This window comes from Onychomys torridus, chromosome 3 (assembly GCF_903995425.1).
Source record: "Onychomys torridus chromosome 3, mOncTor1.1, whole genome shotgun sequence".
NCBI classification, from domain to species: Eukaryota; Metazoa; Chordata; class Mammalia; order Rodentia; family Cricetidae; genus Onychomys; species Onychomys torridus.
The window spans coordinates 93,438,827-93,464,886 of record NC_050445.1 but is presented as its reverse complement, the minus strand read 5'-3'; the positions used below and the strand labels follow the sequence as shown (position 1 = coordinate 93,464,886).

The 26,060-nt window shown below is 36.4% G+C and overlaps 1 pseudogene; it reads right to left on the bottom strand.

Moving 5' to 3' along the window:
• Window positions 1-9,316: 9,316 nt before the first annotated feature.
• Window positions 9,317-26,060, bottom strand: part of LOC118580086 — a 94,069-nt pseudogene continuing 77,325 nt past the window's right edge.

Sequence of the window (26,060 nt, the reverse complement as noted above, 5' to 3'; positions counted from 1 at the left end):
AGGGGAGCGGGGAGAGACTATGATAACAGGAATGTAAGGGCTGGTATTAGTAGAGACAAAAGAAAGAGTTTTACTTCATCCTTGTCTTTTATTTTGTATTATTGATTTTGAAAATGGGTTGGAGAAAAAGTAGATACCAAGTAGATTTGATTAACATAAAGTTTGTAGAAGGCATTGGCTGTTCCCAGGTTTTTTGTTAGTTTATTCTTTGTTACATGGCGTTTATTACATGTCTAAATTCTTGCTAAAGAGACATAAAAAGAAATAGACAATTTCCAGATTATCCACTTAAAAATAATGCAGACTTACTTTTTGGGTTCTGGTTAGTGGTGGAAGCCTTATGCTGAGGATGGTAGAGAGCCCACATTAACCTAAATCCTCAAACTGTAATGGATCAGAGTCTACTTACTAATAAGAAATTTTGAACAGCTCTTTTCTTGAAGCTAGTCTTCCAGAGTCCCTTTTATGTAACAGTATAAACTTTAAGTTAGGCCACTGTAAATTTTATCATGAAAAAAATTTCAGAAGTAAATCAAGAATGGCTAGAGTATTTGTTGGTTTCACTTGTCCCTTTCATCTACATTCATTCAATTTAACCAACCCTAGGAAAACATATCTCCCACATTTACACAGAGCTGAGCTAAGGCTGTCTCCAGTGTTATTATCTAAGCTTACAAAATAGGCTTCATTCATTAGTATTACTAGCCTGTTGTGTATGTGGGCCATAGCAAAAGGCAACAGAACCAATAGAAGCCAAAGAAAGGTTGCTGTAGTTTGGCTATTGTATGTTTCCCACATGCCTATATGTCAATGTCTTGGTATCAAAGTCTCATTACTGGGTGCTCATAGAACTTTTGAGAGGTGAACTCTAGCTAGAGGTCTTTAGATCATAGGAAGAATACTGTTTAAAGGGACTGACTCTCTAATCCCTTTATTGTCTTTTTTGTTACATGATTTGTGGTGTTATCATTTTTTTTCTTACATATATGCCTTTCATGGTATACATACTGCCATTGGCTAAACAATTTGGTGAACCAATTATGGACAAAATTCTACTAAACTTTGAATGGAAATAAAAGTCTATTTGAATAGAGTGACAGAAATCAGACTAATGGAGATTTGCCTTAGACTTGTGATTACACTAACAGGAAAAAAAAAAAAAAAAAACTAAAGATTACTCAGCAAGCATGATGTAAGCCAGAGAAAGTGGCTGCTTGTAGTCAGCAGTCTAACCAAAAATCACATGAGCTTAATGAAATAAAGAGAGAGAACTGACACACTTATTTGAAGATCTAGATCTCCAAGCAAGCTGACACCTTACTGTTTCCTTAAAGTTAAAACTGGAATAAAAATTGCGTGTATGGCAAATGAAATAAACCATTAGGAAGATCATAAGCCATGTTCAAGTTGGATTCATCCTAGCAATATAAAGTGATTCAATATAAGAAGATCAAAAAATCAGATCTAACACATCAGCAGACTGAAGGATAAAAATTGGATAGATCTATCAGCATCTCAACAAATTCAGAAAACAAATTTAGTAAAATTTAACAGCTTTTACTGATGAAACTTCTTTATATAGTAGATATAAGAGGAATATACCTCAGAATATTAAAACCCATATATAGAAAATCATCTGGGACTGCTGAGATGGATAAGTGGATAAAGACATTTGCCACCAAGCCTGACAATCAGAATTCTATCCCTGGGATCCATATGGCAGTAAGAAAGAAGGAACTCCCACAAGTGGTTCTCTGATTTCTAAACATGCACCATGGCATACACTTGTGCAAGCATGTGTGTTTATATACATGCATACACACATACATATATACATACAATAAATATGTGAAAAATAATATAGCTAATGTCATACTGGACTGCTAAGTATTAAATTTGTTTCCTGTAAGACCAGGACTGAGATAAGGACTAAAACTTTCATGACTTTTTATACCAGTGGAAGTCTTAACAAGAGCAAGAGAGAGAGATAAAGATTAACCAAACTGAAAGGGAATTAAATTGTCCTTGCTTTCAGAGCATGTGGTTTACACATAGAAAAAAATGTAAACATTCAATCAAAGAGCTGTGGGAATTGATCTTAGTAAAGGTTCCAGATACAAAGAACAATATTTTAAAATATCATATTTATATGCCAATAATGGATTTACTGGAAAATACTGATAGTAGATATAACCAAGAAAGGGAAAGTTTCCTACAAAGAAAATCCTCAAATGCTGCTGAAAGAAATTATAGAGAACACAGGAAAATCAAAGAAAATTCATGTTCATGGATCAGAAGAATCAACACTGTTAAACTGAGCAAGCTTCTTATATTACTTAATTTTTACTAAATATCTGGCAGAAATCACCTTGATGACCTGTCCCTCTATTCAAATAGACTTATTTTGCCTCATGGTTTAAGTCATGTTTCAGTCCACCAAGGCAAGAAGATTTGGTGGCAGAAGCATGAGTTGACTGGTCACTGGTCATTGTTTTATATGTAGTCCTTAGCTGCAGGGATAGTGTTACTCACATTCAGTGTCAGTCTTCTCTCATCAATTAAATGTCTCTGGAAACCCTCTCCCAGACAATTTCAGAGGGCTGAAGTTGTGTCTCCTACATGATCCCAAATCCTAACAAATAGACAATGAGTATTAACTATCACATCACTGAAAGCCATCTCTAGATTCCGTATAATTTTTCCTCAAGCATCACTTCCATTATGGAAAAACGTTAAGTGACATAAGCTACATAGAAATTCGAATGTCACCTGTTTACACTTACTTGTGGGAAATAACAAGTCAACCTAAAAGAAAGGCAGACTAGTCATCACTTGGAAGTATAGAGAGAGAGACCGAAATTAAGTTCAATAAAGGCCACCCAAACATAGCTGGAAGCAATTAGCTTTCTATTTTTTTCTGTAGCACAGTAATTATTAATTAAAACAGTTTATGATTTAGCTTATGATTATAAGTGTAGAAAATTCTTAACAGAAGGTTTGAAGATAAAGAAGGGCTTATTTCTCTGATCTTATTCTTAATGCTTATACCCTTGTAATTTATTAGCACAACGTACTCTATAAAGAGTAACAAAGATTAAGTCTCAATAGAACTACATAAATTCATCATGAACCTACAATTCACCTGGACTTTTAAAAAGTAATGTCAGTGTTTTTTTCTTTATTAGCTTATGTTTAACACTTTAAAAATCAATCATTAACCAATCATACCTTTTCATGCAATGCTTTGGGTCTACAATTCACCCTTCTCCTTTAAAAATAAACCGAGAGACATGTTTATTTGGGGGCTGTGGGGAGGATTATACAGACAGTTTTTAGGCATCCCTGAACTCAGGTTATCAGGCTTGCACAGTAAACAGTTTATACACTGATGCTTCCTGACCCCATTTTAGTTTTGATGCTGTTGTTTTGAGACAGGGTTTTCTGTAGCCCAGCATAGCCTTGAACTCTTCTAGTCCTTCCATATTCACCTGTTTTGGGTTACAGACACACATCCCTCTATTCATGTCTTTCATCTTTAAATCGCTGCAAGCACATATGTAATGTGCTCATTTTCTTTCTGGCTACTTTCACATTTTTTTTCAGTTTTTGTCTTGGAATTTTGATTATTGTGCATATACTGATCTTTCTGAAGTTTTGCTGAGAGCCTTACTTTTACAAATTTACCAATTCTACACACACAAATACACACTATGTCAGTCTCTTTTCTTTTATCTTTTTCAGGAATCTGCTCCTACATGTTTATTATATTGAGGCTATGTTCATTTTTTATCTCCTAATTTTCCTTTATTTTTAAGTTTAGGAAATCTTTTAGTATATATCTGCTATGGACATAACTGGAAATTTTCATTTTAGATAATATATTTCCATTTAGGATGATCTTTTAATTATTTATCTAAAGTATTTTCTCTGTTATAGATGTGTTTGAATAATGCTTTCTTTTATTTCTTCAGGCTTAGTTATACATACACTTTAAATTAATTTTTGCTAAATCTAGTGTCTAAATCATCTCCACTCTTTGCTTACTGAATACAGAATGCATTATTCTATTTCTACCATATGTTGAGCCATTTTGAATTATTTTAGGGTACTGTAGAGATTCTGGCCTCAGACTCACTAGCTACCTGATGGTGATTTTTAGCTTGAGCAAATCTAGTGCCTTAGCCACCTAAGTGCTGAGACTCCAGGCCTGTGCAACCACACATCATTCTAAAGGACATGTTTTTAGATCACAAACTGCTAGTATATGATACACTAAATTAACCAAACAACTCTGACTTCAACAATGAATATGGTGGGTTTATTTATTTATTTCTTTAAAAGGACAAAAAAAAAAAAAGATCCATTTGATTTTATATTGGTTTTCAAAATATTATAAATAGACAATTCCACTAAAGAATCTATAACTGTGTTGCATAATGAAGGACTTCCATTAAAAAGCCAGATGCGCCTGTGGTGGCACATGCCTTTAATCCCAGCACTCGGGAGGCAGACGCAGGTGGATCTTTGTGAGTTCGAGGCCAGCCTGAACTACCAAGTGAGTTCCAGGAAAGGCGCAAAGCTCCACAGAGAAACCCTGTCTCGAAAAACAAAACAAACAAACAAACAAAAACCAGATGCAATAGTCTGCATCTGTGTTCCCAACACTCCTAGGGTTGAGGAAAGAGAATGACCCTGAAGCTCAGCTCTCTGAGTACCAGACAAGAGTGGCTCTGCCTCAAACAAAGCTGGTAAGTGAGAATCCACTTCTGACTTCAATATTTGTTCTATGGAACTTACACACCTCCACGCGCGGGCGCACGCGCGCGCGCACACACACACACACACACACACACACACACACACACACACACACACACACACAAATAAATAATAAAATATGTGTGAATCACAAGAAAAGCCCAAAGACGTGTTTCCACTCATAGTCCTTTGTCTACCTTTGTCTAGAGAAACTATTCAAGTACTTAGGCAAAGTGAAGCTTCTTTCTTTTAGCTCAAACCAAAATTATAACCACCAGAACTGCACTATAAAACACAGTAAGCATGGTTTTTAAAGCTAAAAGAAATATGCCATGTGGAAACTCAATTTCTTCTAGAGGAGAATAGATTATTGGCAATTGTAATATTGTAAATATACTGGTAACTATAAACAGCTATTTTTCTTTCAGTTTACTTATATAATATATGACTGTTAAAACCAAAAAGGCTTATCTCTCACTTTCAACAAAATTAAGATGGTTTCCCAATATCCTTCAAAATGAGCTATCATATCTACATAAAATATCATGTCATATATGAAGGTTTATCAGTAATGATCCCTATTTTCTAAATAAAAATACATCATCTTTAAAATGTTAATTTTATCTAGTGTTTTATTATTAGTACAACTACAGAAGCCTGCAGATATTTTACAGAAGGATCTGCCCAATTATATACAAGCAAAAATCTTCTTTTCAGATCAAATTTTGCATCACTTCTCTAGGAAGAAAGAGATCATTAAATTATGATTTAGTCACTGGGCTCTTTGCTGATGAGAATGCAAAGCACTTGAGCATTTGCATTTGAAAACAAAATGGAACAAATATAGCTGGTGCACTTCAAAATAAAAGGACTTACATTTTGTCTAAATGTGAATAAATTGCTTCGGAAGTACAGAGTAAGTTTCAGCTGAGTACAATGTGGTGTTTTTTCTTTCTATTACTCTTGGAAGATTATTTCTGATAGAAACAGCTAGCTGATAAACATCTTACAATGTAATTAACCATAATCTTATACATCAGACCCATTTTATTTATTTTACCTAATGTAAGATATGTTTGGAGGATAGCTCATTTTATCCTCAAAAAGGTACTGAAAAATCAAAGTTAATATTATTTGGTTTAAGATTGCTGAAGAGCCAGATCTAATTACTGTAAATTGCAAAATAAAATGTTTGTCTTATGGCATTTTATCCATTACTATACCAGTCTTTCAAGTAAAGATCAGATATAATGGGCAGAAAACAATGATGTTAATTTTTCACAAGTACAGATGTAACGTGGTAGAATAAAAATACACACAAAATATCACAGGCCATGTGTGGTATTACTTGCCTTTAATCCCTGCATGTAGGAGCCTATGGTAGAAGGATCATGAGTATGAAGCCAGCTTGAATTACACAATGAGACCCTGTCTCAAAAGAAAGAGAAGAAAATGAAAAACAAAGAAAGAAAAAATTGAAAAAAGAAAAGAAATGAATAAATGTATCTAGTGTAATTAAAAAACAGTAATAATTGAAAAAAGAAATATAAACAAAGAACATGCTTATACTGATAAGTCCTCATTTAGAAAATACACTTATGAGATGTTCCATATTCTTTGAGAAATAGACTTATCAATCAAATAGAGAAAACACAAGTTTTCGTTAAATGGTATTCAATTAAAATAAGACAACTTGATATTTTTCTTTTACTCTGATACTACCTACAAACCTAGCTGTGCTTTAATTAGTGTGGGTCCTATACGATTCAAATATAGTTAAAATATAAAATGTTTTCCCCAAAATATTTTGTAGAGCATAAACAGCAAGATGTTAAAATACTTAAAAATGCTTCTGAAATAATTTTGACTTTGCTAACATGATATTTGCAAAGCTTTACTTAGTAATTCTTCTCCAGATGATTCAAAAAAAATGAAATTTGGGTGATTATAAACATTTAAACATAAAGAAAACATCACCAGTTGTGCTAGACTTTGAAAGTGGTAGAGGGCAATTAGCTTCACTGAAAGTTTGTGAATAAAGCATGGCATATGTTCCACGCTTGATGAATTACACACATCCATTATAAGATCCCGAAAAGAAAGGATTCCCATGCCAACCTTCAAATCCTCAACAGGAATTTATTCCAGCCATAACTCCACACCGATGACAGAGCAAACCAACATAAAATGGGACTTCACCCAAGGGGCTGTTTACGAGAGGGTCAGAAGAGATTTCCTGTAAAATACTACAAGAAGCCCAAGTGTTTTGCTCTGTTTTACATTTAGGCCAATAAACTCGTATCCTTCAAGTTATGGGTTTTTCTCACCACCATGTGATCAAAGATGTAAGGTAAAAGAGCACCATTTAGAAATGCCACAAAGAGAGAAGGTACAATATAAGCACTGGAATAATGATTGTGGTTTTGTTCACATCCTTTAGTAAGTGAAGCGGGCTCCTTGGGAATTGGTGGTTAAATGGAATTCCAGTCCTGGGGAACATCACCAATGGTGTACTTACTGCTGTCAGTAGACACAGTTGTGTATATTTGTCAAAGATAGATAGCTTTGTTTTTGCTCCTGATTCCCAAGAGATTTATCTTTACTAAAATGCTATCTTAAAAAATATTATAAAAAAAAATACAAAACAAATTTTCAAAGAACTCAATCCTGTATTATTCACTAAAGCAACTATGGTGCATATTTAATTGAGAAAATAGCAATACTATAACAAGAGGCAACAGTGGCTTTCCTAAACTTAATAAAAGGAATGGAGACAGAAAAAAATAAGTAAGGAATAGCATGTTATGGACTAAGAAATACCTCATCTACAAAGCAAACATTTTTATCTTTACTTCACATTTCTTGAGAAATCACCATGTCAGTAAAACATATGTTATGGTGACATGATAATGCAAACTTACATGAATTTAAAAGGAAATGGAGAAGTCCACACAGGCACACAGCAAACAATTGACAATGCTGTATCCTGTGAACTAAGGCTCTGCAAGAATTAGCTGAATGCACAAGTGATGGCTGAGGTGAAATTTATTAATTATCCAGTGTTTTCATAGACTGAAGAAATAGACTGCAATGCCATCTGAATCATCATCTAATTCAAATATATACACTTGCACTCACTCACACACATGTAAAAACACAGTGTGCATTTATTAAACATATTGCCTGCCCTCAAAAGACTTTTATTATTTTCTAAATGTTAGGATAAATGGATCATTAACATGTCTCAAAGTTTCCTGTGTGATTAAAATAGTTAGAATGAAAGTCACAGAGCCTATCTTGAATACATTCAAGAAACAATATTTCCTCTCTTACTTGGAGTTAGAGAGATTCACTGCCTCTTAACAGCCCAATTCTAACCAAGTGGTATCCTGTGGAGACTTTCAGTTAGGGCCATAATAGGGATCCTTTTCATCTCAAATCCAGCTCAGGTAAGAGTACTGTCTAGAGGCCCACTCCGGCCTTGAATGAAAGTGGGGAATCTTGCTATGAGTGGCATGTCATAGGCAAGATATGCTGCTGGCTTGCCATGCTAAAACTAATGCTTCAGGGGTGAAAAATGCCTTCCAATTGCAGGTATCACTCTCCATAGGTAAAATGCTCTCCCTAAGGGTACTTTTCTCCCCTTAACAAATACTTCAATGTAGCTGTCTGTATTCTTATAAATAGTCATTTCATTGACAAGCTTGACATGGTAGCTGATTAAGTTACAACCAAAACTTTTTTTTTTTAATTCTGAGAGGCAAACTGCTATGGATTGATGGATGGCTCCTTAACCTTGATATTCATAAGACACTGTAAGAACTCAAAGTCTATCATAGAAATATCAGAGAAGATATTTTCATTTCATTTCTTCTACTATTGGAGAAAACAGTGGTATTATTCACACCAACAGGTCAGTAAAAGAATCAATTCTTTGTTTTAAAAGCATAATGATAAAATATTAAATAAATCATAGCAAGATAAAACAAACACTATCACACTGGGTTTGAACAAGCAGAGGGAAAAGAGCCCAAGAGAAGAAACAAGAATCAGAGACCCACTCTTTCACATGCTCAGGAGTACAATAAAATCACTAAACTGGAAGCCATAATACATATGCAGAGGACCTGGTATAGGCCTATGCAGGCTCTGTAAATGCTGCCTGGAGCTCTGTGACTTCATATGAGCTTTGCTCATTTTGATTTAGAAGGTCTTGTTGTCTTGGTGTACTCCATTCCCTCTGGCTATTAAACTATTTCTGTCTCTTCTTCCATGGGGTTCCTTGAGTCCTGAGGGAAGGGATTGGATAGAAACATCCTATTTAGGGCTTAGTGTTCTAAGATCTCATGATCGGCATATCTGACTGGGATTTCTGTATTTGTTGCCAACTGCTACAGGAGGATGCTTCTCTAGTGATGGCTGAGCAAAGCACTAATCTATGAGTGTAGCAGAATGTCATTAGGAGGCATTTTATTGCTATTTCCCCCTCTTTGACAAACTGTTTATTAACTTTTATATCAGTATGAATGTCTTTTATTAAACCCTATAATACTGGGATTCAGGGAGGTGGTAAAGAAGCAATGGTGAATTTGAGCATCTGGTCTCCCAAAAGTACTCACTGCCCTACCCTGGATTCTGAAATGGCTGCCAAGCAGATCACCCCACCACTGAAGCCATCCCATTCCATAACCAAAGCAAGAATACTGACAGGAAATTGCAGACATTTGTACTTGGTCATGCCTTTCTGATAGGTAGCATCATCATAGCCATAGACAAATGAGCTCCTGGAGCCTACAATGGCAAGGGACTACTTTACCATTATATTCTCCATTAGAATTAAATACACCTGCCCTCTTTTCTGAGGGTCCCAGCCTGCAATGGTGATTCTTGCTATTAGATCTTCTCTGTATTGGTAATGCATCTTCTTAAAGAAACTGGCGGCTGTGTGTACTAGTGGAGGCTCATTCAGTTCCATAGTAACCAAGCTAATAAGTGACAGCATCAGCTACTGCTTGGGTATTAGCTGCTAAGCCTGAGCAGCAGCAGAAGATATGATCATGAATAGGGGCCAGCTTGCCAGTCAATGCCTACTTGGCAATTTAGGATCCAGTGGTTGTTCTAGAGTAAACTGCCTTGTTGTTTTTCTTGTAGGTCAGTTCACTACTTGGCCATGTAGGATTCAGTGGTCATTTTGCAATCTGCTCCTAGAACCCCAAGCCCATCAAACTGCACAGCCACAATTGTGGTCCCAGTGGAGATTTCCTAGTTTTTCCAGTCTGAGGTGAGAGCCTCCAGCCCAAAAGCTGGTAAAGATCCCACTCCATGAACAGGTAAGGTAGCTACCAAATTCCTCTTCGACTGCTGCAATTGCTACTTTAAAAAATAATAATAATAATAACAGTAGTATTTGATTTTTACCCTAGGCCCCTGGCTATCTAGTCTCAGATTCTTGGTCATCCAAGCAATGTCAGTTATGAGTTCCATCTTGTAGTGTGGGCCTTAACACTAATCAGATATTAGTTTTTACTCCCACAAGCTTTGTGCTACCATTGCTCTAACATTTCTTGCAGGCGAGACACAATTGTAGATCAAAGGTTTGGTGTTTATATTTCTGTTTTGGTATCATGCAGAGTATCTTAGTGTACCAAAGACACTAGAACATACAGGTGTCTTTATGGGACTCTATGTAAACACCAGTTTGTTTCCTCTGTGTTCACTGAGTTGTGTACGTGCTGTCTTCAGCAATGGGGCCTTGCTGCCAGTTTGTGGACAGCAACCAATTCTCTTGGCAACATCCTGAGTTGTTTGGGAATTCCTCTAGGACCCTTTTGGCCAACAACTCAATTATATATAATTCAATCCTGGTACTGGAAGCTTCATTCTTATACCCATCAGAATGGCTAAGATCAAGAAAATAAGTGACAGTTCATGCTGGCTAGGATGTGGAGAAAGGGAAACACTCATCTATTGCTAGTCAGAGTGCAAACTTATACAGTGGAAGTCAGGAAATAATCATCAGGAAGATAAGAACTGATCTACCTCAAAACCCAGCTATACCACTATTAGGCATATACATTTCACTCCTACCACAGAGATACTTGATCAACCATATTCATTACTGCTCTATTCATAAACGGCAGAAACTGGAAACAGCCTAGATGTCCCTCAACAGAAGAATGGATAAAGCAAGTGTGGTACATTCAAACAATGGAGTATTACCCAGCTGTTAAAAAAAAACAACAACAACAACACAGGTGAATGGATGGAAGTAGAAAAAAAATCCTGAATGAGATATTCCAGACCCAGAAATACAAATATGGTATGTATTCACTTATATGTGGATATTAGCTGTTAAATAACAATAACCAAGTTACAATCCTTAGAACTATAGAGGTTAAGTATAGAGTAAGGAACTAGGTGGTACAGATAGATGTAGGTGGTATAGGAAAAAGGAATAAAATAGATAGTAATAGATGGATAGAGGGGTGCTGGAAAGGAAGGATCAATTGGGGATGGTGAGAGGTGGCCAAGAGAGAGAATACAGGGAGAGACAGCTAAAGTAAGGGGCAGTAAGGACACTCATACAGTAGAAGCTTCCTAAAATACATACATATAAAGGTGATCTAAGTGAAATTTCCAAATAATGGAGAGACAGAGCCCCATCTGGACATCTCTTGTCACCTGAAGAATCAAATTTTCAATCACCATGAAAACTGCATGCAGAATTATAACCAGTTGATTTTGCACTTCATGGCACCAGGGATGACATGGCAGCGACTGCCTGTAGCGTTTTGTCTTGTAACAAAGGACCACACACATTTTAATAAATAAATAAAATAGCTGCCATCTCACGCTACCAGGAAATAAAAATGACAAAATAAATTTATTTTTCCCGAAATGATGCAATCTATAAATTCCCGAATTTTTCATCATAATCAAAGAAGCTGTATTTCAATAAATGCCTATTTGAAGAATGTCTCCTTTATACCCAAACTAAGTGCCAACCAAGGCCTTCTTCCTCCCATATGTCTCAATTCAGTTCACAATGGGAAGTTATGTAATTGACCTTAATAGTGGTCTGGCAGAGAATGCATAAAGGAATGAGAGGACCATCCTAGGATTTTTAAGCCATTCTAAAATTGATTCTATTAGATTATTCTGCTAGACAAAGATCTAAGTAACAGCATTGTAAACAGGAGGACAACTGTGTATCTTGGTTTGCTATTAGAGGCCATCAGGTGACACAGTCACTGCTGAGGAGACCCACCTTGAAATATGAAACCAGAGAGACACAGCTTACTCTAGTTTGTTTGGTTTTGTTTGGGAGTTTGGGGGGGAATGTTTGTTTGTTTTTGTTTTTGATCATCATTTACTGGCTCACATTAGCTCTTAATTTTGTGTACCCTTGAAGGACCAAGGTTGTTTTCAGTTTTCACAAATAATATTCATGGTAGTAGTAATATTAATGGCTGATTTTTATTAGGCTTTGTTATGTATTTGGTATAATGCTAAGTTCTTCTGGCCTGCTTTGTAAAAGCCTATACTTGAAAGATTAAAAAAAAAAAAGCCTTGACTACTGTAGACATATACAACTCTCCTGCCATCACCTCACCAATCCTCACAGAACATCCATGAAGTGTGAATAAAGCAAATGAGGAAGACAACGGTTAAGCCATCCATTTGTATGAAGAAAGGAGAATTAAGAAGGAGAACCAGGCATGACGTCTCATGCCTATAATCACCACACTAGAAAGTCAGAGGCATGATGATCACCATGAGCTAGACAGTGAATTAAAGGCCAGGCTAGGGCGCAAGGTTAGACTGTGCTAGTTATTGGGTCCTGTTTTGTTTTAGTTTTTATTTATTTATTCTGTCAATTTGACACAATCTGAGGGAATATGGGGAAAGGCAACCTCAACTGAGAAAAAGGCCTTCACCACGTTGGCCTGTAGGCAAGTCTGTGAGTCATTTTCTTGATTGATGATTGATGTGGGAGCATCCAGGTCACTATGGGCAGTACCACTTCTGGACAGGTGGTGCTAAGTTGTACAAGAAGCCAAGATGAGTGAACTAGAGAAAGCAAACCTACAGGGTTCTAGTGGGCCCGAGCATGGCAAACATGGTCTGGTAGCCCTTGACCTTATCCCAATCCCTCTGCATAGTTAAAAACCATTAGATTACATTCCAAAAGCTAGCCACCCAGGTCTATTCCCTTTTTCTGTCACTTCCTCTTCCCGGGTTGACTACCAAGGTACAGCTATAAAAGTCTTGAAATCTAGCCATCAAAAAAAGCCCCCTTTTGGCTGCCCTGATTATCATGCCCAATCAAAACAAACCATCTCATCCTACCACAGGTTTCCCCTTTTACCTTTACAAACTTCCATCTGCCTATGGACCACATCTGTCTCCTCCATGTCTCTATCCAGAGGCAGTCCTTTGTCCCTCTAGGGCAAATATCCCTTTCCCCTCTCCCTTTTCCTTTCCCCTTCTCCCTCATCCTCTATCTTCTGTCTTTGTCTCTTATTCCCTACCTTTTGCCCCGCTGGGACAAATAAATCTCCTTTGTGCTGAGGACTCCTATCTTGTGTTGATACTGGTCCTTTCAGAACCAGTAAGCATCATTCATTCATGGTCTTTTCTACAGTTCCTGTTTTCAGGAGTTCCTGCCCTGAGTTCTCCCTGTCTTTCCTCAGTGATAAAATGTGATCACATAGTTGTAAGATGAAATAAAACTATTCCTCCCCTCATTGTGCTTGGTCATGGTTCTATCACAGCAACAGAAGGTAAATGAGTTCACTGTCTAAACAATGCAAAGCAAAACAAAGAAAAAGTACATAAACAGAAGAACAGGATTGGTTGTGTGACAAACTTTTCCTAGGGAGATGAAACATACATGTCTATTCACCCCAGGTAGGGAACCCACTACATAATAGATACCACCAAAGTCCAGTTGGAAGAATAATGAGTTTTATTGGGGTTACTTACAGGAGTATGGATGAAGGGTTACTTATGGGAGCAGAAATGACTCAAAGTCAGCTGTGTCACCAAAGCCCACCCCAGGATCCAGAATGGGTGACAGCTCACAAATCCAGGAACTGGAGATTACCACACAGCCTGCAGGTAGCTCCAGAGTTTGAAGAGTATCCTTTTCAGGTACCTCAGTTGGTCTAAACCTCTTCCAAACAGTGTGGATGGTTTCTTCTTTCAGGCGGCTGGTCTGGTAGCTGGCTTGGTCTGAGAGTCTTCTTTTGCATCTTAGTTTGTCTGAGATCTTCCTTGCTGCTCAGCTCTGCTGCATAAGAGTATAATGCTCAGCTTTATTATCTTACTCTGGCAGGAAGTAACCTAGTAAATCTGGTCAGTTTCAGGTACTTCCTGGAACAATTTGGACCTTCCTGCTTAAGGAGCTTCCTGCTGGATGGAATGTTATAAACTCAAGATGAAACTGTTACACAACAAAGAGGCCCTAAATAAAAGTAGGAAAGAAGAATGCTAAGGAGGTACTCTGTAACCGCATAAGATTGATAAAGGGCTTTGGACAGAGAAAATTCACTGTTGAATGGGAAAACCATTAGTATTTCTGGGGTCTAGAAATATCATTATATTGAGGATGAAATTATTGAAAAAGGTAAAATATTTGTTAACTACTGTTGAACTCTTAGTAATCCCCAAATATGGATTAGTGGTCTCCACAGAATAAATTATTTGATACACACAAAGAACAATATTCTGAATTTGTAAATGTAGTGTGTGTGTGTGTGTGTGTGTGTGTGTGTGTGTGTGTATGTGTGTGTTGTATGTGTGTGAGCATATGGTAATATAGATCTGTGCATACATGGGCAGAGGGAGAAGTAAGACATTAAATGTCTTTGTCCATTGCTTTCCTCCATTTTGCATTATCACTGAACTGGAAGCTTGTTTAGGCTATGATGTCTGTTCAGCAAGCTTTAGAGATCCACATCACTGATAGTTCTTCCCAGTTCGTCACAGACACAAACAGCTGAGGCTGGCTTTTTATAAGGGTGCTAGGGATTCAAACTCAAATACAAAGCACATAATAATGAATCTCCCTTAATTTAGTGAAAACATTCCTTACCTTCTCCTCCAGACTTTCCAGGTTGCTATAGCTATTTATTGGTAAATCTACAAATCTTCCCAGTAAGTTTGATTGAAGCATAACTTACCTCAAGTTAGCTATTTCTTCCTTCTTCTCTATTATGTAGAATTCTGCACACTGAGTATTGAGTAAGCCATGATGCAATGATGACCAATGTAATGAGTATTCCATTCTCCTTTTGTTCCTGAGTATAAAGCTAGAGTAGACTTCCTAGGGTGACTTGCACCTGATAGAATGGTGTACCTGACTTCTGGCCAACAGTATATAGAAGAAAGAAGTATGAGATATCTAAGACTAGCTATAAAACAATCCTTCCAGTTCTGTCTCTCTCCATCCATGTGCTTAGAATCGAAGGAGAAAATAGCATGGTGGCAAGAGGAAATATGGGAAGCTCCAGACAGCTTGAAGACATAATTGTGCTAGGAATGTAGCTCACTTGTTAAAAGTGCTTGTTGTGCAAGCATGGAAACCTGAGTTTGTTCACAAAAACACACACTAAAAAACTGGATGTGGTGAATAGATGTGCCTATAATCTTAAAGCTCGGGTACCAGAGAGAGAAGAATTTGTGGGATTCACTCTCCAGCCAACCTAGATTACTTGGTGGACTTTAGACCAGTTGAGAGACCCAATCTTAAAAAAAATAAAAAAAATAAAAGAAAGGTAGATGAGACCTGGGGAACAAAACTTCAAGTTTTCCTTTGGTATCAGCATGTGTGCACAGAAATGTAAAACTGGTATTCTCACTCACATATTTTTCTGCACATGTGATTGTGTGCCAATGCACACACATAGAAACAGAAGACATATCTAACTTAGACTGATCACAGTAAACATATAGAATCAAGTTATAAAATTATATTCCATAAAGCCACTGAAATTTGGGAAAAAGTTCTGATTTTTGTTTATAATAGTTATCATTAATGACCTTGACTAGTAAGATACCAAGGTATGTATATATGATAGCTATATATCTCAGAACTTTCTGTGTAACTATCAGCTCATTAAGAAAAAATAATCATTTTCCTTTGCAAAGTGAGCCTTCTTAATATACATCTGCTTACCCTAATTCAGAATTTGTTCAGATATTCTGAGGTTCTGTTTTCACCATTCCTATGAAAGGCAGTACATTGCTTTGTTAGAGTTTCCATGGCAAAACTTCACAGACCAGGGAGTTTAAACAGCAGAAATCCATCATCTCATAGTCCTGGGGCCTCATGTCTGCAATCAAGGTGTGTGCCAGGTGAGTTTCCCCTGAGGCCCTTCTCCTTGGCTTAGATATATCCTTTCTCTGTCTTCATAATGGTCTCTCCTCTGTTCCTTATTATAAGATTCTCCTTTTATAAAAATAGTTGAATAAGACTCAATCTTGTGTCCACATTTTAACATATGTGTCTTCTTTAGATCCGATTTTTAAAGATATCAACATTTGAAGATACTGTAGTTAACCATTTTAGCCTGGGAACTGGACGACATCCTAGTTGGAAACATTTACCCATATCAGGAACAAAGAATCAGCCAGTATTCTCATTTCTGTCTCTTCACCCCCCCCCTTCCCCCAAATTTAGTGACACCTAGTCTGTAGACACAGTTTTTAAGGAGGAGGAACACAGATTTTAATTAGCATCTTTTGGATTTTTCTTATGTCTACTTTCCTCTACCTCCAAATCATTCTACTAACTACTCAAAAGATCTGGACACATTTCAGAGCTGCTCAGTACAATAAAGACCATAATTTTATACATGCTGTGTTCAAGGTTTGAATACTGAATTCAGCCCTGGAGTTTTAATCACTTGTTCTTTTGTTGTTGAGACGTGGTCCCCATAGCATAAAATGGCCCCTACCTCAGAGTCCCAAGTCCTAGCATTACAAGTGGGTACCACCACATCTAGCCTGTGCTTTCAGTTTTATATTTTAATACTTGTTGCATTCAAATGTGACAACAGTCTAGGTATGGCAGTATACTGTTATGATACCAGTACCTGGCGGGGGTGGGAGTAATAAGGCAGTAGGATTTCAAAAGGTCAAGGTCAGCCACGTGCTACACAGCAGTTTAAGGCCAGCTGAGAGTACATAGCAAGGCCCTGTCTCAAAACAATAACTACAGCAACAAACAAACAATAACTAAATGTAGCAGAAATCTTAGAGGTACTTATTAATAAAAACAAACTTGGAGCCAGGTACTGGGGTCAACGCTGGAAGATCAGAGAAGCAGAATAAGCCACCGCTACCATTTCCTCAGCTGATCCTGTTTCCTCAGACTGGAAGTTTGTGAGTCCTCATCCAGAATGGGTCTCAGCTGAACTGTTGTTGCTCAAAAGCCTAAAAGCTTAACCAGCCAAATGCTGCTAGTGCCTAGTCCTCATGCCTTATATATCTTTCTACTTTCTGCCATCACTCCCTGGGATGAAAGGCTCACTTCTTGGGATTAAAGGCGTGTGTCACCATGGCTGTCTGATTCTAATGTGGCCTTGAACTCAGAGATCCAGAGGGATTTGTGCTTCTGGAATGCTAGGATTAAAGGTTTGAGTGCCTCCATTTTCTGGACTCTATGTCTGTCTAGTGGCTGTTCTGTTCTCTGACCCCAGATAAATTTATTAGAGTGCACAATATTTTGGGGAACACAATATCACCACAACTAAATATATTTCTTTAACTTCACAGCTTTTTTCCTAACCCTCAGCTTCTACTTTCTCTACTTCTTGCTTCTGAACACAAGGGATGCTATCTTGAATTGTCTTTGAGTCAACACACCCATTAACTCCAGAGTACAATGCCTCTGGGGAATTTCATTCAGTTTTCCCTCAGAACCTCTACCAGACTTCATTTTTGCTAGTTGGACTCACGGTGTTGTTACTGTAATAATCACTTTATAGTGGTTCACTTAATATTCATGCTCTTAATCTCTACAATATCTCTCTCTGATAACAGGTGAAGGCAAATGGATCTTTGAGAATTGGAGCATCTTATTCAAGGTCATACACCTGAACAATAACAGAATACACATGAATTGGAATCTGTATTCTCTGATTCAAGTATTTTGAAATATCTACATGTTGATACAGAAGCTTTTTATCTGGGAACTTGTCACTTGTGAGCTTTGAGGGATGGGATTCATGCTGTGCTGCAAACAGAAACATGTCATTCCTTCAGCTGCCAACCCATGTCTATGAAATCCAGGGTCATTTTAGTCTCTACTATTATTGGGGGTGAGGGTAGCGGGGCTGCTCATTTCTGTTGAGGATAGCCATGTATTAGCTTTTCAGCACATGAAATGTCTTCTGTATTAAAGGATACCTCACAAAGTACATGCAAATTAAAATGAAAATGATGACAGCTATTGGTATCACATAAGCAGACAAGAACAATCTTATATATAATGATGGATTATCATTTATTTTTAAAAAGAAGCAATAAAAGAAAACTAAGTTTTTGTTATAGTTTCACTCATAATTTTTTTCTCTTCTCTGTGACATCAGAATTATATGGCTTAAATCATTTTTGTAATGTGAGCAGAATAAAGTATTTAATGTTATAAATTATGTAAATGACCTATTTGTGATTCATTGATTTCCTATATGATTATGCCCCAAATTTAAAATTGGTTTCATCTAAAAATACATCTGTGAAATACTGGTTGATCCTATTATAAAAATTATAACCACTCATTTCAAGCTAGTGTGGCTCCAAGTGAACTGCTAAGATAGTCACCTAGATAGCACAGTCACTTTCACAATATATTCATATAACTTTTTTTGTGTGTTATTCTGTTAATTGGCTGTAGTGTGAATTCCACTTCTGAAGAAAGAGCAGAGTTGCTAAATCAATATTACTATTAAAGCTGCATCATTAATTAGTAACATATTTTCCAGACTTCAGAAGGCAATTACACATGAATCAGCACCTATGTACACAAGGGGTTGACTTCATGAAAGACCAATTTCATGATCAATAAAGTTATAAAAACAATAACAAGTAAGATCACAGTGATTGTCCAAATTGATTTCCTTGAAACAACACAACTATATTTGCATATATCCCATTTAAGCCGTTCTTTTTCCTTTGGAGTTAGCAGTATTCTGGCAAGAGCTGAAGGCTTGATTCACTGAATTTCTTTTCCCAGCTGTTTCTTGGGCAGTCTATAAAAGGAAAATTAGCCTCTGGACCCCAAGTGAGAATTTTCCCATATCAAATGAACTGTCTTGGTTTGACAGCAATGGATTTGGGCAGAGATGTATATAGTTGGGTTCTTCAGAACGGAGAAGCACTTACACTGCATTTAGAAGACGTTTTGGTGAAGGTAAATGAGGTCTAAATTCAGATTGCACTGTGGTGAAGTGGATAAAGAGTGATTATAGCTATTTGTTCTGATGAGGTTAGTCGCTTGGATCTCGACCTCTTGAGAAAAATAAGATGGAGTGTTTGTAATGGATTTTTCTTAATCTAATGTAGAAATGACATTGAATGATGGTTCTTAATTAGCATCCTTCTCTTCACCTGCATTTGGTGTGACACTCTCACATTTGCCTATATCATCTGTGAAATGCAAACCTAAGCCTCAAAAGGCATGCTCCTTATTTCTCTTCGTAATGAGGGAGTAAGTGTGACAAATTTAAACTGGTTCTGTGCAAATGAAGAAAGTGATGTGGGTTTCCATTATGCATACATGACACAGTTTGTATTAAAACGTCCTAAGAATGATAGAAAATGAACCCAACAGAAAAGAAATCTAGCCCTTTTATAAAATAAAACTGGTCCTCAGTTTTTTATCCATAATTTAAACAATATTTTTTTAAAAAGCACAGCAAAGAAGAATGGTTGTAGAAGTTGACTGTTTTCAAAGGCTTTGTGTGGCAAAAATACTGAACAGTCTATGCACATTAGTTCATCTTATGTGTAATGATGCAAAGAATGAGTGTCAGATTTAGTTTGTCCTTACTGCATAATGAAATAGCCTGGTATCTAACATTCTACTTTGTCAACTAGTAAATAAAAAAATATATATATACATTTTTGAAAGTCCTTCTTCAATTAACCTATTATCTGATTCTTGATCTCTGGCTTACATGATATCTTTCTTATTGTGAAGCATTTTAAGTTTCTTGGAATATTTTTTCTTTGACTAAAGGCTATTGAAGACCCCAGAAAGGCAGAGGTGGCTTGTGGTGGAAGAGGGGATTGGAGGGAGAGAGAAGCTTGCTCTTTTGACCTATGTTCTAAGATAACCTCATATCAGGAATTGAATTCAACATTCAGAATCCATTCTACTTTCTTATCTTTAAAAACAACCTAAAGCTGGTAAATCAGAAAAGCCAGATGAATAAATGGAAAACCCAGATTCCTGTTTCCTCAAGAGAACAGGCTGGCAAATCCCTGCTGGATCGTGAAAATTAACCATTTCCCATGAAAATTAACCATTTCCCAAAAACCAACCTTTTATTTTTGCCCTAGGATAGCCTGATCAAATTTTCTGGCTCCCTTTTCTCTATTGATCTAACAGTAATGTGAAACTGAAGAAGCACTGTCAGATCTAAAGCCAATTTCAAAGGCAAGCCAGCTCCTTAGGGAAAAGGCTGCCATGTGAAGGCAAGATTGTGTTAATAGTTAAATCCCATCTTCAAATACCACCAACTGTCTTAAGAGAAAATGATATAAGGAAAGGGGGAAACAGAGAGCAAACAACCTGAGGGGGGATAAATCAGGATGGAGAAAGTAAAAAAAAAAACAAAAAACAAAAAAAACAAAAAACTATGAGCCATAAAATGGAGACAAAAGAGAATCTTAGTGATGAGGGACTACACAAAACAAAACTCCTGAGAAATTTAAATGGATCAACCTGGGATCCAAAAACTAGATACACAAGGCTTTTACACAAAAAACCAAAACATTCTTTACTCTAATTTTTATCTAGAAATGATGATTTAAGGATATATCCCAAAATACTGCTCAAGTTATCCTAGTTAAATACATAATACTGTGATTTTGTAACTAATGGTATATTGATAATATAAGAATTATTTGAAAATAAGGAATTATTTATTTCTTATCATTTGCAATATTGACTTTTGAATGGTTTTAATTTTTGAGAAAATGTAGGTGATATTTCTGAGGACATATTATGTTTTTAGTATTAATTATAAAAAATTATCATTATTTAATATTTACAGTACATATCTGTTAGAGTTTATAGTTCCAAGTATTAGCTATTTGGAAAGGAAATTGTGGGCATTGTATGAATGTATATGTTAAATACACTATTATTAAGAGAATGTATAACAGATAATATTATTTTTTATTAGAAATAAATTTCATTTATTTATCTGGAATAATTAAAGTTGACTGAAAGGACCATAATGTTTGTGAAGTCTAATCAAAAGAAAGATGCATTATTAGCATGGAAATGGTTTAATAACAAATCATTGTTATAGCTTTCATTGGCATAAATCCAGTAGAAATCCCAGCAAAAATATAAACAATTCACATAGAAGATATTGTTTACTTAGGAAGCCTCCCAGCTGCTTACCTAAGTTTCATTTATTCTGAAATTTTAAAATCACCAAAGGAAAAAAGGATGCTTATTTTCAGTTGTTAATGACCCATGTTATACAATATGTAGAAGACACAAGTCATAATTTCATGCCAAAAGACCTTGTCTATCCTCAAGCTTAGATCATAGACATTACAGCTTGCAATTAGTCTCTCTTCTCTCTCTCTCTCTCTCTCTCTCTCTCTCTCTCTCTCTCTCTCTCTCTCTGGTGTGTGTATGTACAAGAATGCTCTGTGTGGTGTGTGTGTGTGTGTGTATGTATAAGAATTCTCCTTTGTTTGTACTGAGTGTGAAATATCTGAAACAACAAGTCATTATAAGGATAGCAACTTTAGTACTGGTCATTTTGTGTATCCTAATTAGATGGAACAGTAGTAATGATTCCAAATTTTCTTCAATCTCAGTATCATTTATATTCTTAATTAATTAAGGTTATGCAAACACAGACAAGATTTAATTAAGAAATTCTCGGGACTGTTCACAAAAGAGAAATTGTGTGTGTGTGTGTGTGTGTGTGTGTGTGTGTGTGTGTGTGTTTGTGTGTGTGTGTCTATGCTTCTGAAGGACAACACACATACACATAAGACAGACAAACAGACACAGAGAAGCAAAGACAAAAATACAGAGGTAAAAAGGCAGAGATGACATAGAGCGAGAAAACTAATCTTGAACATCAACTATTCTTTTACAGTTAATCAACTTGCCAGGAAATTATTCATTTGGTGGCTATAAGCTCCAGTAACACTCCAATGATCAGAAGTGATTAAAAAAAATCAACCTGGTTCTGGAGATTAAACCAAGTAAGTGCCCTTCAGGTATTGAGTGTGTGTTCAAACAGTCCACCAGGGAAGCATCTTCCCAGTCTCTTATACTCATTATCTGGCTTGTATATTGGAAGATTTTAGTAAGGTGTGCTGGCTATGAGGCATGATTGTGTCTGTACCTCAGTAATAACCCTTGTGCATCATATCTTTCTTCATTCCTAAGAATGTATTTACTTGGCTTTATTTATTATTTACACATTTTGCTTTCAGTGGAGAGCGGTGTCCCATACTCCAGCACTCTAGTAACCCTAGAATAAAGAAGAAATGAATAGCAATAATCACAACAACAGTGGCTGATAGTCACTCAACTATTCAACAAGAACTGCCTTTACACAAGGTCATTTCTAAATTCTTTTTTTAAATTTATTATATTTGTGTTTTAATTTTACACATCAGCCATGGGTTCCCCTGTCCTCCCCCCTCCCGCCCCCCAGGCAGTGGGACCCAGACCTGTCCTTAGTGCATTTCTAAATTCTTTAATACCCATTTACTAACAAAACCAATTTAGTAATGTGGGTATCTTACTATTCATATTTCATAGAGGAAGGTGAAGATAAGTCCATGAACAATTTTGCCAACTCCACTTGAATACATGGGAATTCCCTGTTAAATATGATTTGTTTCAAATACTGTTCCTCATACAAACTATACCTAATGTAGATTTTAGTTAACAGTTGATCCACCCTGGTTCAAATACCATCCTTTTAACCAGGAAATGTGAGCAGTTTTCTGAAGAGGAGAGGGAAATATTTTAAAGAATGAGTTAACATTTCAACTAGGTCATGATCCATATATACATTTCAAATCTTCAACTTGAATGTTGTGGGAAAAAAACAGATGGCCATGGTGTGGTGATATTTTTGTTTGTACTCTAACAAATAAAATTTGCCTGAAGATCAGAGGACAGAGCCAACCACTAGCTTGAATGTTGAGGTCAGGCAGTGATGACACACACCTTTAATCCTAGCACTCAGGAGGCAGAGATCCACCTGGATCTCTGTGAGTTCACAGTCACCCTGGACTACATGAGATTAATCCAGTCTAAAAGAGAAACAGAGCCAGGCAGTGGTGGCACATATCTTTAATCCCAGTACTTGGGAGTCACATGCCTTTAATCCCAGCACCAGGAAGTTTGAGACAGGAAGTGATATGGCTGGGCAGAGAAAGTAATATAAGGCAGCAGGAGAAAGAAGAGAGGAGGACCTTTTGGTTGAGGACTCAGGGACATTCATCCTGAGGATTTGTGGAGACAGGATCTTCCCCCTTCTGCTGAGGAGTTGGCAAGATGAGAATTGGCTGTGACTTGTTTCCTCTGATTTTCCAGCATTCAACCAAATATCTGGCTCTAGGTTTTTATTACAAGACCAATTAGAATTCATGCAACATCATAGCTTAGGCATTTTTAAGAAAGAGATTAGTAATTTTAATGTGAATAGTTATGGTTAAAAATTAGGTACTTTCATAGCAGGAGATGACTCAGCTGTTAAGAACACTTGTTCCTCTTGCAGAGGACCAGGATTAGGTTCCCAGAATGTGCATGAATCTTCACTTGGGTCTGTAACTTCAATTCCAAGGAACCAGATACCCTCTTTGTCCTCTATAGGTGCTATGTGCATGCAGTACACTTAAATACACACAGGCAATATACTCTAACATATAAAAAAAAATAAAAATTCTAAAATAGTTACTATGTGGTGATTGAAACAGTGGTATATTTTGTATGGCAAGGAAAAACATCAAATATGTACACAGAAAGAAAGGTGCAATTGTAGAACTATTAGAACAGGGTTACAAAGCAAAGGCAAATGAAAAGGACCAGTGGAAAGTAAAGCAGCAGGCAATAAATAAATTATGATTTCAGCACCTCATCTTCTGGAGAATTTATCATGTGAACCAAGAAGAGAAATGTTTGGACTTCTCACACTATTTGGAGAAGTCTGAGAGTGAAGTCTATTCAAGAAAACACAGCTACAAGATTCCTGAGGCTGGATTGAGCCTCGGTCATCAAACTCCATAGCGCTTTCTCATTATATGTTCACTTGCTGAATTAAAGAAAGGAAGGAAGGAAGGAAGGAAGGAAGGAAGGAAGGAAGGAAGGAAGGAAGGAAGGAAGAAAGAAAGAAAGAAAGAAAGAAAAGAAAGAAAGAAAAAGAAAAAAGGAAAAAAAGTTGGAATTTACTTCATTTGATTCAGGGAAGGAATTCACCCTGAGCTGTTGGGATGTTTTTGTCTTTCATATTTAAGTAATTCTTCATCAACACTGTGCAATTTTGAAATTTAAATACCAGAAAAAGTACATTTAAAGTAACAAGTGTATGGAAGAGACTTTTTTTCTTTTATTAATTTTCTTTAATTTGAAAATAAAAGCCTTTAAAACAGAATAGTCATAAATCAAATTAATGAAGCCATTAAGATAGCCCAGGTGATGTTTCTACAGCTCAGAAAGCACTGTCATATTTCAAAATAAAAATCCATTTTACTAAGTGAATAGGAATGTTAAGTTCTAGCTTATTTAATAGCTACTGTTTCAAAACCAAAGGGCCACCTTTCAAATTGTGACACACCTCCTCTGGATAAAGATGAACTCCATTTGTATTTCAAAGTGATGACTAAGAGTTTCTTATCTCCATGTACATCTGATCATTTGGCATCAGTTATTATGTTTGCTCTGCACAACTGAAGCTGGTAATAATTCAAGGTCATTCACTTGGCAAATAAAATCTTGGAAAGAAAGAGACATGTGTAATGAATTTCAAGAATAACTTCATACTCAGATTATAAGACTACCTTCTATCTTCATCCAGTGTCTCAAAATAAGTCTCAAAATACCAGTTGGAAATTTTACACATCAACAAGGCTAAACCTCTAAAGTCTGCTTATAGGCAATGAGGATTTGAAAGTTAACAATGTTGTGTGTTGGGTACACTGATCACAAGTGCGTAAAATGATGTGACATTTCCTGTACTATCTAAAGACTCCAGGATGAGCTGAAATGCTAAACTCCCCAAAGGAGATATACATTGACATGTTTATTGTCTGGATTCCTAGAAATGATCAACAGTCCCACCGCTGAATCTTTTACTTTATGCTCTGCTGTCTGGAGTTATCTTAGTAAGGTTAACCAAGATGTGTAAAGGTGGAATGATAATGTTACCAGAAAGATTTAGATGCTTCCTACCAATTCATTAAGAAGTCAACTTACAAGCACAGGGTGAATATTAAGGTTTCTTTGCCATCCAACTTTGATTTATCAAAAACAAATCAACTGAAATAAATTCTTTTTATACCAAAAGAACTGACGCTAGAAGTGAGACAAAATTTAGAGATTGAAAATGGTTTTAATTTGCATTTTCTTTTGAATTTACTCTCATATGAAGGTTTCCTTTACAAAATGGTGAAGGCTGTTTAGTTTAGAATAAGTCATTCAGAAAACTCATACATATTTGTATATATACATGTATGCATGCATGTACATTCTGAATATAGATACAAGCACTTGAATGCAGGAGACTTTCATGGGTGGATATATAAAAACTTCTTGAAATTTTCTCACTTTTCAATTCTATGTTCCTTGGACTGAAGACAACAAGAATTTCAATAGGAAAGCAGTGTGTACACATTAGCAAATGTATATAGAGAGGTTAATTTTCTTTTCTTTTCTTTTTAATGTGTAGCCCAGGCTGGCCTCGAACTCGTGATCCTTCCTGCCTCTGCCCACCTTCTTCAGCAAACTCTACCAGCGTGCGCCACCACAACTGGTGAGATGTGCAATTTCAACTGACTTCATTTGATGGGGAAACCTTGCCTCTTTACAA